This window comes from Mixophyes fleayi, chromosome 5 (genome assembly GCF_038048845.1).
Source record: "Mixophyes fleayi isolate aMixFle1 chromosome 5, aMixFle1.hap1, whole genome shotgun sequence".
In the NCBI taxonomy this organism is placed as follows: domain Eukaryota; kingdom Metazoa; phylum Chordata; class Amphibia; order Anura; family Limnodynastidae; genus Mixophyes; species Mixophyes fleayi.
Window position 1 is genome coordinate 105,530,756 of NC_134406.1, and position 15,790 is coordinate 105,546,545.

Here is a 15,790-nt window from a genome sequence, read left to right on the forward strand (position 1 = left end):
AAGAACATTTCCAGAATATGCACATATCTGACACAAGACACCGCAAAAACATTAATTCATGCACTCATCATCTACCGCATCGACTATTGCAATTCCCTCCTTACTGGTCTTCCCAAAGTCAGACTTGAACCCTTACAATCTATGTTGCACGCAGGGGCTAGATTGATTTTCCTTGCAAACTGTTGTTCCTCTGCTAAACCACTCTGTCAGTCTCTACATTGGCTGCCTGTATTTCAACGAATCCAATATAAAATTCTTCTACTAACATATAAGGCCATCAACAAAATTGCACGGACATACATTTCCTCACTTGTTTCAAACTATCTCCCAACTCGACACCTCCGTTCTGCACAAGATCTACGTCTCTCCTCCACTCTCATCACATCCTCCCATTCTCGGTTACAGGATTTTTTCCGGGCTGCACCCACTTTGTGGAATTTCCTCCCACGCACAGTAAGACTTTCCTCTAGTCTTCAATCCTTCAAGTGTTCACTGAAAACCCACCTCTTCAGACAAGCTTATGATATTCCTCAACCACCATCCTAATTTCCCTAGATTACCCTATTACCATCCTCTACACTGCTAACGCAAGACAACAACCCTCTGACCAACATTGCAACACACACAGCCCACTCAATACTTTTACCTTTGCATTCTAGCTGGTCCATTGTGCAATATGATGTAGCACATGCCCTTGTGTTTCAAACTCCCATTGTCCTACAGATTGTAAGCTTGCGAGCAGGGTTCTCTTACCTCTCTGTCTGTATGTATTACCCAGTATTGTCTTATTAATGTTTGTTCCCAATTGTAAAGCGCTACGGAATTTGCTGGCGCTATATAAATAAATGTTGATGATGATGATAATGATAGCTCTCAAAGACTGTCTTCAAATACTTGGACTTTAGACTCCAATCTTTCTATAAATACTTGCAATAACCCGTATTTGTGTGTCCAGGGTTCAAATTAAATGGATATGTGCTTCCAAATTTCCTGTTTCTTACCAGGAGAATTTGACATTGGAGGAAAAATTAAATGTTACTCTTTACTTGAATCCTCATCCCAGGACTGAACCCTCACTCATCAACATTACAAACAAACCATTTCACTTAATGCCACATGGACCTTCAGGCAAAAAGAGATACAGAGATACAACTATGTAACAAGCATTTCTGCACACTTTGTTATGAAAGGAACTACTTTAATTCAAAATCATTATTATTCCTCTAGGGGATAATGAGCTAAATAAATAAATGAGAGATACATCGATCTCATATTGATATTATTCTTTCTTTCTCCAATCACCCATTTATTTTTTAATTCCACAGAAAGACACTATGGAAATTATGTTGCAATTATGTTCTTGTTTACAATTATTGGAAAGGGAGTGTAAAGAATACATATAGACGACCAGTGCTCCTGCGTATATGAGACTAAGGCAGCTGCCTGTTTAATTTGCAAGTTTTCATCAATTGCTGTTACATCCCTGTTATTATGACCTGTATATTTACAAGAGATATATACAAGAGATCTCCATTTGTGGTCTGCCTACTAACAGGTGTTGAACAATCATTTCCCAAATATCATTGCTAAAGGGGAAAAAAGGAAGAGAAAGTGTAAAAAAAAACAAAAGACAAAAAGGACAAAATCAGAGAAAAAAAAACAACAAAAAAATTTCATTTTGCTTTCTGGACAGTTGTTTTATCTTCTTTTGGGTTATTTGTGTACTGCACTTCCTTCAGTTATTATCATTGTCAGCTATTTATATAGCATGACTAATTCCACAGCACTGTACAAAGAACTCACTCACATCACTCCCTGCCCCGATAGAGCTTACAGTCTACATTCCCTAACACATACAAACTAGTGACAATTTTGATAGCAGCCAATTAACCTACTACATGTTTTTTTGGATTGTGGTAAAAAATCGGAGCGCCCAGAGGAAACCCACCCAAACACAGTGAGAACATACACAAAGATAAGGCAATGATTGGCAATCAGACTCTTGATCCCAGTGCTGTGAGGCAGAAGTGTTAAGCACTAAGCCACCATGCTGCCATAACAGTAACTCATGCACTGGTTTTTTTCCCCTTTAAATCAGCATTTTTAGAAAGATGCTCAGTGAGGCCTTATTTGATGTTGGCATTTAAAAGTCATCTTATTATTTCATTATGAGACTACCTTAGTTCATTATCAACACTGAGAAAGCTATGGGCATTTGTTTCTGATGGGACTGAGACAGCGGCACCTCAGGCACCTCAGGCACATGATTTCCTACAGAAAAAACACAATTTTAAGCAAAAAAATATCATGGCTGCTTTTTTTGGCAGCGCAGCAGTCAACATTGAAAATGCTTAAACATTGCTCTAAAGGCACACTTACTGACTACATTTGGGTCGCAAAGTTTTCCTTCCATCTCTTTTCATTTCACATACACCATTTTTATAAGTGGTAGGCGAACCCTCTTAAATATGTCAGAGGTCCACTGTTCACTGTTTTTGCTCCCGTCGTGGTGTCCTTCGAGTGCTGACAGCCACCTTCTGTAGTTGGGCTTTGTGGTGTTTTGGTCTTTAATGAAGTAGGTGATTAGGTTGTACACACCTAACTTCTTCAAGCCCAATATGCTGTTCCAATCTTCCAATTTATTATTTGTTCATGGGGTGCCCAACCTGTTATTTTCATGCACCGGCCACATTCTGGGGGGAAACATCGGTGCTGTTCTTGTAGATTGGCTGCAAGATCTTTCACAACGTCTACCAAGAACATAATTTTCCTTGAAATATTTCACGACCGGTTCTGCATTTTCGGGTAAATGTCTTATAAGTTCATCAAAGGCAGTTGGGATGTCGTTCTGGGTCAAAAAGTCAAGGGCTTGCAAATGCCTCATGTGGAGTGCAAAACCAGGGTCAGTGCCGTACAGCTGAGCTAATTCTGCTGTCTGGATGCTTCGGTAAAGGCTCTGACCCAGGTAAAAAAAAAAGCAACATTTATACTGGCAGTTTCCAAATTCGAACTGGGTGGAATTTATTGCAGCTATCTCAAAATCGGTGAGGATATATTGTTGTGACAAGTCGATGTCAAATTCCACGGCATAATTATGGAGTTCTTCTAGAAAATTTTGATAGCACTCCTGGCTTTTACTCTAAAGTAATCCATAAACCAGGGGCACAAAACATTTGGTGTTTTCATTTGTTGCAACCATAGCATGGATGGTGTAGATCTGCCTAAATAATGTTGGGCACGTTTTGAAGATACCATCCAACAGCCAATATGAGGCCTCTTGGATTTTTTCTTAAATTTTCCCCAGTCACAAACAGTAAAATGCGTTCGCTCCCAAATGTGATGTCCTTCCCGAAAAATTGCTCTCTATTGAATTGTCAGGGACATTGATTTCATTTATAGACATTGGCTGTGCCGCCATGTCAGCAAGTCTCACTCTCTTCAGCGATTGCCTGAGAGCAGATTGTTTTGGCATGTACACTGTGCTTGTTGATGCCATTTCTGCTGTCACACTTTGAATGATCTGTGCCGGTATCTCCCCGTATTCAGTGCCCATTCCCTGAAGTTGTGTCTTGCTGTGGCAACAGCAGTTCTCTCTACTCTCACTGCGTGATTATGTTCCATGTCTGAGTTGACTTCGCATCTAGTGGCAAATTTGACTGTGATGGCCCATGCTCGACAACTGCCATTCTTGAACTCGTTACATCGCCAATAGCACCTTTTTCCATGCTAGTTGTTCTTGGTGAAAAGAAATCCATCAATGCTAAGTAGATTTACACCTTTCTGAGACGGCAATATGGAAACAGATTTCTATATGATGATATTAGCGAGTGAGGAGATGTGCGACTATTTACCTACATTACGTAATTATTTAAACTATGACAGATTGTCTAATTGATAGCACAAATTGCAGATGTCAGCCTGTGTGTCTCTGCAATAATTTAATGTTTGTTATTCAATTAGTTTACACTTCTAACAGACACATGGTCAATTGACACAGTCGCGTGAACTTTATTACATTGTAAATTTGGCGACAGGTTTTCAGGTTGTTAATGCGTGCAGACTGTAATGCACAGACAAATGGCAGTTCTTCCAAAAAAATGTGTGTAATTAGTATAATAAAAACAAATTAAGATCAGATGCCATACATCTTTGTAATATAACGTTATTCCATATATTATAAATTTACTTTCTATAATAAACAAATCTTTCTGTTTGGATTTATTATTATTATTTTAAACTTTGAAAGTGTTTTCTTAAATTAAATACACATTCATTACACTGTGGTGGGTTACTGACAATGTTATGTTAATAAATCTTACTATAAATATTATGTGCCATGTTTTCTGTGATTTTTATAAAGGTTTTTAATCAATTAATACTTTTATTTATTTATATAATTTCAATCGAGTACTATTGAAATTAATGCCCATCCTTGGGGGACATACTTCAGAATTGATTCTGTTTAAACACACTTACTTTAATTGAACGTTTTGTTATATATTTATCATTTTTATAATAGTATTACATAATAAATCTTTACCAGACTAAGATGCAATCAAAATTATAATGACAGTAATGAAGTACTTTAGTTGTTTTCATTACCCGCATTTAACGTTAACTATAAATCTGTATTGTGTATATTTGCTATTAGATCTTTAAAATATGTTTTTTTAATTTTAATTGGCAGGTTATTAATAATATTCTTAAAATCTTACTATGTCGGTGATATACTTTGTTTTCATGGTAAATTTATAAACATAATGTTGGTCAATTTATGCTATTATGTCCTTATTTTGGGTTTGATATACATATCCATATATTGTGCAATGATTTGGGATGGAAATTACACACAATTCTATTAGACTATGTATAGTGTCATCTCTGAAATAAAAAAAGGCATGGCATTCATTTTGAATAGGGATGTTAATATTCACTGCACCCACATTACAGTTTGCGTGATTAAACCATGTACTATAATCTGGGGTGTTCAATTGCAAAGCCTCTTAGTTATAGTTATGTATATTAATAAATTGCATAGTAAAAATAACTAAGAATGAATTCAATGAACAGACAGTGTAATTTGAAAAACAAAAATTGTCTATTATAAAGACAATGCTTAACAATATATACTAAAACCATCATTTAGCAATATAGATTATTTCAACAACAATGTTTTTTTTTTTAGAAATATTGTACAATATTGTACAATGATTAATTGTTGCCTAAAACTTTCTTATGAATGTGTTAAAATGGTTAATAAAGCTTTGTAGGATGGTGTAAAATTTTGGGCAGTGTCTTTTATTTTCAGTGATGTTTAATGACTCAAACAACACATGTGCAGGATAAAACTGTAGAGAGTTTGTGGAAATTTTCCATTTCTAAGTTATTGCATATTATCTTTATGAAGATATTCAGTTTATGTGTTGTCAATTAGAGGCTTTCTTAGTTTCTTGTAGGACACTGGTTGTTTTTATGGTGAAAATTACTGCAACATCTGTAAAAAAAGAATGAAACAAAATAAAATTAATATATCACATATTTTTAGCTAACATCGCACACGATTATATCACGGCGGATAACAATTTAAAAAAATAAGGTTTAATGCAGGAAGAGTTATAACAATTACCTCAGAAAACATTTAGTTATAAAAACAATGTTTAGAACTAACTTTTATTTAAAGATACTTACAATTCGAAATGTAGATTAATTACTGTATATACTCGTGTATAAGCCGAGTTTTTCAGCACATGTCCCAATAGATAATAGTGCAATTTGTGCAATAGATAATAGTTTTCCAATGTCTGTCAATAGATAATAATAAAAATAAATTAACTATACGTGCACATATTAGAAGGAAATTATAGATGGAGTCAAGACAAGAAGCCTGTGAGAAGCCAGATTGGGGTGAAACAATCAAAGAAAAAAATGGGAAAACAGAAAACAACATGGAGTGAAAGACAAATATATGTCTGGTCTCAAGTGTAATTACCTAATGTGGTGCTGTGGCGCAGGCCTGCAGGTTTTTTTCTCTTAAATGATGGGCTGTTTCTTCTGTCTTCAATGATGAGGCATGGTTGGCGGCTGGCACAGTTACAAAATCACACCTAGAAAGTGGCATAAAACCACTGTCAGAGAATGAATGTTTTCAGCAGCAAAAGAGTCCAGATATCGCTCAGACGGTCAAGGAAAGAATTGGGAAAACCAAAAACAACAAGGAGTGAAGGACAGATATATGTCTGGACCCAAGTGTAATTACCTGATGTGGTGCTGTGTACGATTACCTTTTGAGGTACCAGTGGACTTATTCCTCATGCTTCTGCTACAGACCCTTGACTTTGATTTTTTTGACTGTAAGAAATTAAAGAAGAAAATAAAATATTAATTGGGGGAAAATATTGTGAGTACTGTGTTAAAGGTGGACAAACCTGCTGTAATAAACAGTATGCCTAAATGTACTACAATAAATAAGATTTTGTCATATGAAATGTTTTTGAAATAATAATTACACTAAGAATATTTAGTCAGGGAAAAATGTTCCAATTTGAGAATTACATTGGCAGATTGTCAAAAGTAGGTTACATGTTCTGCATTAAGTTTCTTCAACAGGTGGATATTGATTATATGTGTGGGTCAGGCATGTCCAATATGTACTGAATGTGAATGTAAAAATATCATAAAAAGAAAGTTTTTCTGGTGCTAAAATAAAATATTTTAGCACCAAAGCACTGAAAGTTGCATGAAACTGAAAAAATTAGGAAATATTATATTGTCATATGTGGTTACAGAAATAAATATTACATATTTTAACACATTATGTTACATTATCAATGCAAGGAAAGTAAGTATGTTTACCACTTTAAATGAAAACAATAAAAAGCTTACCATGAGACGGCAGTTTCCATTTTGGAGTCTTCACAGGAGATATATCTTCATCAAATGTGTTCAGGTGATCACGCAACTTCTCCTGTCATTGGTTCAAGGCAACCTTGTGTCTATTCTTACCATGGGATACTCGGGGTGACTTCGTAATCTTGGACTTGGTACTCTTCCTGTAATCACGGAGTCTAATTAGAAGTAAAAAACATAGGTGGTGAAATAATAGTATTTAAGGCTTAGTTGGGTGTGGCTCACAAGTCAGCTCTTGCTACATGTATGGAAGTGAGTGCATCTGATTGTAACTTCATTTTAATGTTGTTTAAAGCATATTGAAACATAACTTGCATATACAGTGTACATGGAAAGTAAAGTTTAATGAAAGTACACATGTGTGAGCATTAATAATGAGGTAAGTTAAATTGTAGATCTTTCAAGGAGATTTTTAATATTAAACCTGAATGTTTATAAGAACATTGGCAATGGTGTGTGTGTGGAGGTGCGGGTGGGGGTGTTTAGGGGAATAAACTAAAATACCACTTTCTTACCTGGGAAACCAAAATGTTATTTTCAGCATCACTAACAGGGGTCTGTGATTTAATGTGCTGGGCACCTCGCCAACATCACCATCCTTGGCCGAAACCTGGTCCCCCATGTCCTATTTCTCTTCTGCCTCAGAAATGGCGGATGTTGACAGAGCTGGAATGGGTTCGGGACTCAGGACCACTGCATCTTCTTCACTGAAGTCTTGAAGTCATCGATCGTTCTCGGCCTTGTCCTTTGTAGGAACATACTTCCTATGCTCCTTAGATATACTACAGAATAAAAAAATAGTTTTGCTTTGAAAAAAGCAGTTTTTGTGCTCAGGAATACGGTCATGCATGAATCGCTAAACAAACTGATATTCTGCAGCACTGGAAAAAGGTTTCAGGAACCTGCAAACCAGGTAAGCAGAGCCAGATCCACCACACCAACCAGCCAGGTCATCAGAATCATAGAAATGACAGCGTGCATATTCTCGATAAAGATTTTTATAGTAGGGGTTCGGAGGCATGAAATGTATCAATTTTATGTTGATCATATGCATCTGATAGGATGTCATTAATATAGCCATATTTCGGGGACGTCATCTGTGTATTAGGATTACAAGTATCTGTAAATGTATTTGAACAAGTGTGATTTTATTGAAAAGACAATTTAAATAACGTGTTTCATTAATAATTGTGTTTCTAAATAAAAATTAACTGAGAAAATGAGATTTATTCATTGCCCGCGCATGTACAGCAGCTCCGTTGCGACAGCTCTGTCCTATACAGCAGCCGTGGCGCTGTATAGTACAGTGCCGCTATGGTGGCCACTTAGTTAGCGGAGGGGGGGTTTCTGGAGACCCCCTGCGTGCACCACTGCTCAGTGAGATTCTATCATGGTAAAGAACAAGGCTATAGGGACACATGGTGAGAAAAGGAAATCCCATGTCTGGAGTGGGGGGGCGGGTGAATATATATATATATATATATATATATATATATATATATATATATATATATATATAAAAAGGCCAGGACATTGTTAGTTAGTTTAAAAAATGCATGAAGTAAGTAAGGAGATGAAGTGCAGGAAGATATGAATCAGACAGAAGGATTCAATGATATCATCCAACAGGTAGCTACACTGTTTAATTCTTGAAAGGATACCATATACATATTAATTATTAAGTGGTTTGTCAAATAGTCTTGTGTTTTGTGCTTTGTTATGTATTTAAGGAAGCATAAAAGCATAAGTAATTAGAAGACTTATTATTTTTGTGCTTTTCATATTTTGTAATCTGTAAAACCTAAATAAATATTAGTAAAATAGAGCTGAGTTTCCATGTTGAATTACATTCAGCAATCATTAAAACTATAGATATATATTAAAACTGCATATAAATATATTTATGGCAGATTGCAAAGATTTGTATAAAATTCCACATAGTCAATGAGCTAAGATTATATATCTGTGTATATAGTATATTTATTATTGCATAGATATATTTCTTGGACCGTAGTGAAATAGACCTCTTTTAAAAACACATGAGCCAATCATATGCACATACGTGATAAATGTGTTTATATAATATATAATTGGACTAGAAGTGATTTTTTTGCCTTTTAGTTTTATGAGCTGACCAATTGAAAGCCTAATATAATTTAATTGCAGACATCTAGGAGAGACGTATAAGATATATCTATATAAATATACATATTAATACTTATATGTTAAATAGAAATTATAAACATATATATAAATAAAGATTCCGTTAACAATACATTACAATAAAAAAAGAAATCTGCAAGATTGTCCCATCTAATTCCTGACTACACACTTGCTGCTACTAATTATGGCTATATTTCAAATACTGTTGTTGATATCTTTTGAATCTAATACCATTGGTTTGAAATATACTGAAGGAAGTGTGATGTTATTTATTAGTACTTGAGGGTTGTGGTCAAGACTAGTCAGTTTTAATCTGTGCTATTATTAGATAAAGGAGACATGTCAGGTAAGGCAGATATCATCATTGCTTGGTCTTTCTGAAATCAGTAATCTAATAACTTTGACTTTCAGTCAACCAGTGGCATGATCCCTTTAGTAACTCCATAGATTGGCAAGATCATTTTTTATAGCATTTCTATTTTAACATAATTAATTGTAACCACAGGACATTGCCACCTGAATCATGTACATAGTAAAGATATTTTGTTTGAATTGTTTCAATGAGATTATATTAAAAGTTCTAAAGTTCAAAAATGAATGATAAACTTAGATTTCAAACTGATGTCAAGCTAAGTTTAAGCAACATGAACAGATTTAATCACATTTGAGAAGGTTCATTTATGTTCAAGTTTGAGCTCAAGGGGTAAAATAAGTATTTCTATAATGTGCATGCACACCACAAATATGTGAGCACACCTCCAGATGCAGATTTTGTTGCATTTTACACTTACAACTCATTATGACTGGAAATGCAAAATGGAGGAGGGGAAGGGTTCGCAAGCATAGGGTAAATACAGTAAGGGTATGTTTACATCAAGAGGCTTATCCCTTAGGGGTGCTATGAGGCTGGTTCAACTAGATGTAATGAAGATGATGACAATTGTCAACATAAGCTAGCCACTTCTTATTGCTTTACTGTATTTGACCCTTCCCACTCCTAGTATTTAATTCATTAGCATGGCTACTATATTATATAAAGTTGTAACCATCTGTTCACATTGCTTAATTGAAATTTCCATTTAGATGATGGGAGTAAAGAAAATTTTATTCCTAAAGAGAAAAACAACAGATATTAGTAGTTAATTTAATTAATATTTTTGGTTGTAGTTTTATTTGTGTTTCATTATATTGTATATGGCAAATGCAAGTTTCACATTTATTAATAACACTGTTCAGACATTGTCCTTTCTGTAATATGACACTTTATTACATTATTATATTGTATACAAATAGGGTAGTGCGACTTTCGCATTTACTACTAACACTGTCAAACACATCTCTGCTTCACACTTACTCTTTTGCTACTCTGTGGTGGGTCATTGGTATACAAACTTGTTATTCCTGACGTAAACCTGGTGCATATGCTAGTGTTGTAGAGGTGAACACATAATGACGTGCAGCCGACATACTTGTTTTGTGCTTATGTTTGTGGCACAAATGCATCCAACTCTACATGAGAACCCTAATGTCTGCATTGTATACTATTATAATCTTTCCATGTGAAAAGCATTTTCAAGCACAAATTCAAACACAGTAACATTCTCTGTTTTAAAAAAGTCGCCATTTACACTCAAGCGAGCCTGAACATGTAAAACCTGTCTTGAACATGGTCAACCCCATGCATTTTATAGTTTATTTTAACATCTTTTAACTGAGAACATTTAAAATGAACATTGAAGTAGAATACCAAGTTCAAACTTGCACATAGAACTCAGTATCTTACTGATATGTGTGTTCTTCTAAAACCCTAAAGCTAACATAATGAGAAACAGTTATTTCTACCAAAACAACCTAAGTTCTTATGCTAAACTAATACTGGACAAGTGCTGTTTAATATTGATTAAATGAAATTTGTATAGTTATTTACCACATTACTCTGGTGTCTATAGTCTCATGGACTATAGACACCCTAATAATGTTGTTGCAGGTTGAAAAAGCTATGCAATAAAAATTAGCTCAAACAGGATATTATAAATATACTTCAATGTATTAACAAATCACATATACCAGTAAATTAAGATCTTCTAGGCTAAACAAATATTCATGTCAGTCATAATATTGCTAAAATAAAGTACTACTGGCAACCTATATTTCCGATTTTAGTCACCATCCATACAAGATAGCAACTGGAAATAATAACACTGTGTAACATCTCATATTACATCCTATCTATGCTCATAATTCTGCTTAACATATTGCACTGTCCTAATAGTTTGTAATGCTTATAGAGATATAATTGAGTATCAGCCCCCTTTAATACTTGCAGGTGCGCTAACTAGCAGGTATTGATACTCCTGCTTTACATCCGAAAAGGCTTATATGATAGTGAATAGTGGGGCCTCACATGTACAAGATCATACAATAGGGGCTAGTAATCCCAACCCAGATAAGTATATCTGGCATTAAGGATAGAAAAGATAATTCCTACCGATTCGTAAGGGTAATTAAAGCAAATTATTATTTAATCATGCCAATACCAACAGGTAATTATCTCATCACGACACTATATGTATACAGCAAACATTCTTCCCTTATGACCTCCATATGGGACTTGGGATTCATAGATGTTTTTGATTGTCACTCATGGATCATGTGACCTGGCAACTAATACACATTGCCATGTAGGATACATCAATATGTGGGAGTGTCCCACAATATATAAAACCAACTGAGACTGAGCGTCCGCCGATGTGTGTTTTGCTATAGGATAACAAGGCAACCCGATGGCGTGTCTCAGTTGGTTTTATATATTGTGGGACACTCCCACATATTGACATATCCTACATGGCAATGTGTATTAGTTGCCAGGTCACATGATCTATGAGTGACAATCAAAAACATCTATGCATCCCGTGGAGGAGTTGAGGATAGGTATGGCTACCATGGGTAACGAGGCATCAGAGGAGTCAAATGCTCTGGACAGTGTGTCAGCACGCAGATTCTTGGTGCCAAGGCGGAAGGTTAGAATCAAGTGGAATCTGTTAAAGAATAGCGACCAGCGGGCCTGACGAGGATTCAAGCATTGAGCAGACTGCAAGTAGGTAAGATTCTTATGATCAGTAAACACTGTGATGGGAAATCGTGTCCCTTCCAACAGGTAGCGCCATTCCTCTAATGCGGTCTTGATGGCGAGGAGCTCTTTATCGCCAATCCCGTAGTTAGCCTCACTGGCCGAAAACTATTTTGGAGAGGAAACCGCAAGGAACGGGAAGACCTGCAGCATTCTTCTGAGACAACACCGCTCCAATCCCAACAGAGGATGCGTCGACTTCCAAGAAGAATGGTTTACTTTGGGCGGGTTGAGATAGGACCAGATCAACCATAAAGGCCTCCTTAATGGCCAAGAATGCTTGAACTGCCTCTGGAGGCCAGGATTTAGATTGGCCACCCTTCCGAGTAAGCAGAGTAATGGGAGAGATTAGCGTGGAAAATTCCTTGATGAATTGGCGATAGTAATTTGTAAAGCCAATAAAAAGGCTGAGGCCAATTACGAATAGCCTCTAATTTGCTGGAATACATCTGAAGGCCAGAACCCGAAACAATATACCCCAGGAAGGGTACTTGAGAGCAATTGAAGAGGCATTTCTCTAATTTGCAGTATAGCTGGTTGGAACGTAAACGAGAAAGTACTTCTTTGACATGCAGAATATGAGTAGACAGATCTTGTGAAAAAATTAGGATGTCATCCAAATAGATCACCACCGACTGATAGAGTAGATCCTTGAATATTTCGTTAATAAAGTTCTGAAAGACAGCTGGGGCATTACAGAGCCCAAAAGGCATCAGCAGGTATTCATAGTGGCCGTCTCTGGTATTGAACGCGGTTTTCCATCCGTCTCCTTTAGGAATTCTAATCAGATTGTAGGCACCTCTGAGGTCCAGTTTGGTAAAAATTTGTGCCCCTCGGATACGATTGAAGAGTTCCGAAATTAGGGGAAGAGGGTAGCGATTTTTAACCGTGATGGCGTTAAGTCTCCTGTAATCAATGCACGGTCTGAGAGAGCCGTCCTTCTTCTTAACAAAAATAAGCCTGCCCCTGCTGGAGAAGATGACTTTCTAATGAATCCCTTCTCGAGGTTCTCGGAAACATACTCGGACATGGTTTGAGTCTCAGGTAAGGACAGAGGATATACCCTGCCTCTAGGAATGTTTTTTCCAGGGATGAGGTTGATAGGGCAATCCCAAGGCTGATGCGGAGGAAGGATTTCAGAAGCGGTTTTAGAGAAGACATCAGAAAAACCAGAATAAGCTTCAGGAAGACCCACCAGGGAAGATGTACAGAGGCAGGCCAACTTGGATTTTGAGGGAGAAACGGATCTCAGGCACCTCTTGTTACAGGAGGAACTCCAGTGGATGACTTGTGCTCGTTGCCAATCAAATTGTGGAGAATCAAGTTTAAGCCAGGGTAACCCCAGGATGATAGGGGTAATGGATTGCGGTAGAACAAAAAAACTTATGAGCTCGGAATGAAGCGCTCCTACTTCCATCTGGAGCGGGGGAGTAGAGAGAGACATTGAGCCATTGGAGACTCTATTCCCATCAACTGCCGTGAGCATTAAATGTTGGGTCAACGGTATCGTATCGAGACGGAGTTCGGTCACTAACTTGGAGGAAATAAAGTTCCCTGCGGACCCCGAGTCCACAAAGGCCCAGGTGGGAAATGGGCCATTGGGGGAAACCAAGGTGACAGGCATCAAAAACTCTGACTCCTTCCGAGAGTAGGGAGGAAGGAACTGGGGTACTAGGTTGACCTCCCTATTATCACCTAGGAGGTGGTGTTTTCCCAGCCTCTTGGGACAAACAGAGAGGAGATGACCTGGTTCACCACAATATAAACAGAGGCGGTTCCTCATTCGTCTTTCACGTTCCTCTGGAGAGAGACGGGAACGACCGATCTGCATGGGCTCCTCCAAGGGTCGACGAGTACGATCCCGTTACCTGTGGCGAATGTCCACTTTGATACAGAGGGATATGAGATTGTCCAGGTTGGGAGGAGGTCACGAGAGGCTAAATCATCCTTTATGCGATCATTAAGGCCTTGCCAGAAGGTAGCGATGAGCGCTTCATCGTTCCATCGGAGTTCGGCTGCTAGAGTCCTAAATTGTACCGCATAATGTCTTGCCGTAAGGGAGCCTTGGCGTAAGCCTAGGAGACCGGAGGCAGCGGAAGAAACTCTTCCGGGTTCGTCGAATACTTTTCAGAACCTCTCAATGAAAACCACCGGATTTTGTAGCACAGAATCATCCTGTTCTCAAAGAGGAGAAGCCCAGGCTAATGCCTGCCCAGAGAGGAGGGAGATCAAATAAGCCACTTTAGCTCTTTCCGTGGAGAAATTTTTGGGAGCCAATTCAAATTGAATAGAACACTGGTTAAGGAAACCACGACACTTCAGTGGATCGCCATCATATTTCTCAGGAGGAGGGATGCGGAGGCTTCTGGCAGCTGCGGTGCTAGAAGAGATGATAGGAGCCGAGGCAGTGGAGGATGAAGTGGTTGTGGAAAGAGTAGGTAGCGAAGCTTGAAGAGAGTCCAGGCGGGAGACCACTCCCAGAATACATTGCAGCGATTGTGCCTGATTGGATTCTTGCCTTTCCACTCTTTGACCCAGGTGCAGTAAAAAATCGTGGGCTGAAGGTTCGTTCGGTCCACTCATGGCCAGAGTATTCTGTCACGCCTTTTACTAGGAATATCACTGACTGGTATTAGCACAACTAAACTGAGAGGCGCGGAGTCTAACGCACCACCGGTGTTCGCCAGGGACCCCCCGCAAGGAGGTTTGGGCTTTGCTGCGTGTGATGCCCAGGTTGCGGTTCTCCCAGATAGTTACCAATGCAGTGAATGGAGAGTAGTCAAACAGGCCGAGTCGAAGCCAGAGGAGCACAGTACAATGGAGAGAAGGCAAATCGTAGTCAGGAACAGTCCAAGGGGCAAAACCAGTGCGGGCAGCGAAGAACAAGGGATGATCCGGAAGAGAAGTCAAACAATAGCCAAGGAGTCAATACACAGGAGTAACACAGGAACAACCATGCTGGAGCTGGAAGAACCAATACTTTGGCACTAGACATGTGTCAGAGGCTGCCTTATATACCCTAATGTGCCTCCTGATTGGGTTAGGGAGATTTAGGCGGTTTAGACATGCTGGCTGCAGACAGGTGAGCAGAGGATTACGGAGAGAAGGTGTCCGTCTACGGCGCCTGTGGAGAGCGCGGAGACGGCACCTGACAGAGACGCCACTATTCACTATCATATAAAAAACAAAACCAAATATACTCTCTATTGCTGAGTAGGCTAATATCAATATAACAGTAGTTGCCGGGGGTCTGCAATCCCCCAAAAAATAAATATCTCAAAGAAACAACTGCAACCATGTATATGGTGTCAATCAATAGGTCAATGTATTGCGGTAAACATAACAGATTTATTAATAACAAATATCACACATAAAACCAATATGTAAAATAGCATAGGCCTGTGTATGTACCAATCCATACATGTCCAACATACATAAATTAGCTCTGGAGGAGCACCTAAATAAAAAAAACACAAGTTTCAGCTGGTACCTTAAGTTGATTGACTGAAAGTGAACTAGAAAAAGAGACATTGAGGGTTATTGTTTATATACCTAAGCATGTTCACTTTCAGTCACTCAGCTTAAGGTTAT